This window comes from Adiantum capillus-veneris, chromosome 2 (genome assembly GCF_014529385.1).
Source record: "Adiantum capillus-veneris isolate H3 chromosome 2, ASM1452938v2, whole genome shotgun sequence".
Classification (NCBI taxonomy): domain Eukaryota; kingdom Viridiplantae; phylum Streptophyta; class Polypodiopsida; order Polypodiales; family Pteridaceae; genus Adiantum; species Adiantum capillus-veneris.
The window spans coordinates 120,211,856-120,217,658 of NC_140932.1; positions in this window are offsets into that span (position 1 = coordinate 120,211,856).

The following is a 5,803-nucleotide window of genomic DNA, read 5'->3' on the forward strand; positions in this document are numbered from 1 at the left end:
ATCAGGAACAATTTAGTGGCAAAAATTTGTCGGATACCAAGTAGGACTTGTAAAGGTTACAAAAACTATTAAACAACATTGGCAGATGGTTGTTTATGCATATAGAAAGGCTAGGTTCTTTTAACCAAATATTTCATTGTTTGTACGTAGGTGTGATTCATTTTCACATTCTATTATGCTCCAAATATTTTAGCAAGTCTTTCAAAGTGATTGCAATGTGAAGTATTTAGTTTCTTTTCATAGATCTATTTACACATTTTACTCCATCTTCTTCCATGTGTGCTATGAGCATAGCATCCACAATAAGCATTGGAAACTATAGTCATGAAAATGCAGGTGCGAATAAGTTTTTGCTAAATGCACAGGGCTCTAGTTTAGCAAAGACATATTTGGAGCCGCATGAACATTCATAAAACTGATTCTTATGAAGCATTTTGCACCACAAGTGGAGTATCTCTATGAGATTTATTGTGTATCTACCAACCACCATACGAGGTGATGGATCACTATAGGCGTTGGTAGATAATTTTTCTAAACTTTGTAAAGCTTATTCAATTCACTATTTAGTCTCTAAACTTACCCAAGTTGGTTCTCAATATCCCTTATCAATCTTCACCATTTATAGTGAAAATTTAAGGGTTTTTACCCTCCAAATTTATCCGGTAAAAACCCTTAAATTTTACCGGATGTGTCAAATGATGCTCCAAACTAGTCAAGAATCTCCAAACCAGTCCTTTAAAAATATACTTAAGACTAGTTTTTTGTGGACACTGCACCCTATATTCGACCTATTTCATAATAAACCTTGAACGTTATTTGAATTTTCTCATATTCACAGCTTTTTTTGTCCTCTGCCAACAATGAGCCAACACATTTCAATCTTTGGACCTAAAAGAGGTCTAAAACTTGTTCTTTGAAAGTGGTTGCCACACTTACGAAAGTGGAGTTTCAAGCCTTGGGAGATTCTCGGACAATGTATCAAATGATGCTCCAAACTAGTCAAGAATCTCCAAACCAGTCCTTTAAAAATATACTTAAGACTAGTTTTTTGTGGACACTGCACCCTATATTCGACCTATTTCATAATAAACCTTGAACGTTATTTGAATTTCTCATATTCACAGCTTTTTTTGTCCTCTGCCAACAATGAGCCAACACATTTCAATCTTTGGACCTAAAAGAGGTCTAAAACTTGTTCTTTGAAAGTGGTTACCACACTTACGAAAGTGGAGTTTCAAGCCTTGGGAGATTCTCGGACAATGTTATAGGCTTACGAGGTTCTGTGTATTTTTTTGCAAAGTCCAAGTGCCAAATTTTTAGTGGTATATTTTTGAGAGAGAGTATGCCACCTGGAATTGTGTTATGTCTCTAGCATGAAAAGACTACCTATGTCTCAACAAATATTCAATTTTCATCATGGCTCAAAAGTGTAAATTTTTGTCAACAATCGATTTGAAAACAATATGAATGGCATAATTAGTTTCTTTCCCCATTGTTGCTCTTTTATCAAATTGCCCCCGGATTTGATCAAAATTTGTTTTCGCTCGGTTTTTTCTGCTGGGTGATTAGAACTCCCCGTGTCATCATAACAGGTTAGAAGCCTCATTCTACCAAGGGGGGGCCAGAGGGTTGTAAAGACTCGGAGAATTGGCACACTGATAGACAAAACGTAGTTTGTCAAAACAAGGCTTCATACTTCACCACGTTGCTCTTTTGCAAAGCCACTTCCTCCCGTACCTGCTCCTCCTCCTTGCTCAACATCAACTGAGTTTTTAGAGTTTCTAGATCCACCTCCATTGTTTGAAGTGCCATTTCTAAGTTTTTCAACCAATTAGTATTCTTTGCATCAGATATAGGGTTTCTAAAACTAGCTCTCTGTGAAATTGGGTCAGAATCATGAGCCTTTTGCCCCGGCCTTTTGCTTACCCCAATCCAACAAAGCCAAAGCAATAGATGACCCACTTGGTTGGCCCTCTTGTATGGGCAGAGCTAGTACTCTAGATAGAGGCCTGAGAGCTAATTTCCATTTCTTGACTTTGCCCTCCCACTGAACCTGGATATCATCCTTCAAAAGGGATACCACCACATCCATATCATCTTCTCTAAGGGGAAGTAAGTCAGATTTGACCTTCTAGCAAGCAAGTTTGAGAGAATGGTCCACTTGATGTCTTGCGAATTCCTCTGAAATGCTTTGGGAAAACTCCACTTGTCGTTCCTATATTGATGTGGCTGCTTCCAGCGCTTCACAAGCTTGTTGTCGAGCATGCTCCTCACACTGTTCCAAAGAAAAGGCACAAGACTCCACTTGGTACAATCGCTTTTCCATTTCCCTGAGTTGCTCCAGTAGCCCCTGATTCTGTGTAGTTAGCTCAAATGTTTGCTCTCTTTGTGCCGGTATCACCTACAATTACTGACTTTTTTCCTGCCAGTTCCAATTAACATGTAACATGAATTGGAGGCAATCCGTAACATGTTGAGCTTGCAGTGTGTAGACGGGCTGCAACCAGCAATAACCCGCACTCTAGCTTGAACAAGTCGCTCTCTGCTGTGACTCCGCAAAAGTAGAGATCAGTCCCAATACCTGCAATTGTTACTATGTCTGAGGTGCTGCTGTCTATGTAGAAACCATGTTGGACATCGTAGAAATTGCACTTGTTGTGATATGCACCAAAATTATAGAGGTTGTTGCAACAAAAGAAGACGGGATTGACACTATCTAACCCACATCATTGCTTGATCCGGCATCGGTAGTCTAACTTGCCACCAAAGCTTGCAACCGCCACTCCTGCATTTCTTGTTTCTGCATTTTAGTAGGGGGTTATTAAATTTCATCTCTGATCAGGAAGCGACTGCTGATTGGAAAGTTGTAGTCACTGGCAAAGGGTTACTGGTGGATGCAATAGAGGCAAATCCCATTGCACCACCTATACTGACTGCAACCAAATGGTTGGACTCCCCCTGTTTAGATGTCACGAGCTTAAAAGTAACAAGAACATCAAGAGTTGGTAGCAGCACATACATCTAGCAGGCACAAAAGGTCAGAAAGTAGGGCCTTCATACCCTTGTTTAGGAAACAATAACCTCAAAATTTGGCCCACTTTGGTGTTCATTGCATGTCCTTTTTCCATTGTGATAACAACACGACTGACTTCTGCTAATAGTTGCGTGATTAAGATTTCTACCCAATTACATGTCCTATTAATTTTGCAGCAAAGGTCATGCCATGGGCCACCTTGGAGATATTGTAGAGTTTATCCATAAGCCAAACTCCTTCCATCACCCATCGAAGACAATCCCATACTTCCAAATCCTGACGCCCATGCAATCAAAACTCGTTACTCATCGGGTTTCCATATGCAACCACCATATCCTACATTGAGGTCTTCTCGGCTGGCACTGTCACTTAGCAAGTTAGCGGCATTTTCCTGCAACCAATTGCGTAGAAATCTGGTGGGGTTCACCATGAAGGTGCACTAATCCTTGGCAATCTTTGCTGGCAAGCCCTTGTAAAATTTAGAGGGCATGTGAATGAGGTTGTACTTGTCCTAATCAAAGGGTGTATTCTAATAGACACATACGCTTGAGCCATATCTTCATTCCTTCTATCATCTAGTTGTTGATAGGAGTAAGGGACTTCATGCTTGCTGACCCTATTGTTGGTGCCATGGCTGTATCTGCAAAGAGCTGGAGAAGCTACAGAAGAGCAAAGATGGGCTGTGCAAAAAGATGTAGGTAGTAGAAGTGCTCAAGAAAACATAAAGTGCTCACACAGGTAGCAAAAAAACTCTTGACATGTAAAAGTGAGTTCAAAACAGGCACCACACTTTTATAGCATCTCTTATGCATTTCAAACATCGCAAACCATGCCTCAATTTGGTAATTCACACATGTGGCAGTTAATGAACGACCATGCCATGTCACAATTACACTACTCATTCCAGTATCCATCTCATGATGCCTTGAGTATTCCCTTGGGAATAGAGTTCACATCGAAAGTTGCTCATCAACATAATTACAAAGACAGTTGGATCAGCCGTCGTGATCTTCTCCTCATGATTACTAGGCATCGCCCTAATGTAATGCCATAATTTGAACCCCATTCACCGGACTCAGAATCAAAGTGCCATCTAGATTCCGCAAAAAGAATGCATTGACTCTTGTGCTTTTTTGAACACAATACAGGTCCAACCACCGCACCTTAAACTTTACCTTTATGCATTCCTTACTATGAATTAAAGATAAGCACCAAGTCACCTGGTTTGAACATCTTATACCGCATTCCGTGGTCGACTTGCTTCCTCTTTCTGGTCTGAAATTCCCACATTGACCCTCTTCTAACTGGAGCATTTGATCGATACGATAGACCATTGAATCTTTTGATCTTTGACACTGCAATCTGCATGCTGGGTACTACAAATTCCAATGGAGAAATTGCCTCTATTCCAAACCCCAGTTTGAATGGAGTAAACATTGTAGCCACTTTATATGAGGTAAGATAGGCCCATAATACATCTGCAGAAAGTGTAAGATCCCAACCATCTTGTTTTGCAGCCACTAACTTAGTCAACATTCACATAATGATCTTATTGCTACTTTTTGCCAACCCATTCACTTGCGGATAATAAGTATTACTATTCTTATGCATGATTTGGAAAGTCCAAAACAACTCCCTTATCACCTTATTCAGGAAATGTGTACGCGGATCACTGACTATTTCTCTGATTTAGAAAGTCCGCAACAAATCCCTTATCACCTTATTCACAAAATGTGTACCCGGATCATTGACTAATTCTCCAATTTAGAAAGTCCGCAACAACTCCCTTATCACCTTATTCAGGAAATGTGTACCTCGATCATTGATTAATTTCATCGGTAACCCAAGTCATGGAAACACATCCTGACATAGGCATTCAACAACTAATCCTGCATTATCTTTCTTCAATGCCCACACTTTGATCCTTTTTGTATAGTAATCCATACAATTCAAGATATATCTGCATTGCAATTGTTTTGCTACCGGTTTGATTGGCTCTATAAAGTTTAGACCCCATTTTTGAAATTGTTCGAGTGATAGGATCGGACTCAATGGTAATCGATCCTTGCTAAGCATCTACCCAATCTATTGACAAACATCACACACACTAAGCCAAAAACCTCATTGTATTCGCATGATCTATTGGCCACCATAGTCCTGCTTGAAACACTTTCCTTGCGGTCAACAATCCAAGAAAATGTCCCCCTAGCAATACCTTCATGAGCCTCTTCAAGAATTTCTCGTTGTTCAAGTGTAGAAACACATCGGAGCAACACGCCACACAGATATTTGTAATAAAGTTGACCCAATAAAATTTCAAACTTGTGACTCTTCACGGCTACTCACTTCCACTGGCATAATGCCATCCTGTAGAAAAATCATCATCTCTTCATGCCATGTCCATGGAGGAGGTTAGGTCAACCATCAAATGGGCTAGCATAACAACTTCCTATAGAAAAATCATCATCTCCACCTACCATGTCCATCATGGAGGAGGTTCTGAAGATGGAACAACTTTCTCTCCAGCTTCTTCTCTAAACAAGTGTGTATCTAATAACTCATCCTTAACACCAGTGGACGTTCCTCCCGAATCCAATAAAGACAAATAGTCTGCCACCATATGTTGCATACTAGGTCTGTGCACCACCTCAAAATCAAACTCTTATAACCGAATCATCTATCTGACCAATCTCTTGACCAAATTTTGTTTTTGTACCAAAAATAGTCATGCGAAACGATGGACATGAAAGTATAATGTTTGAACTTCTT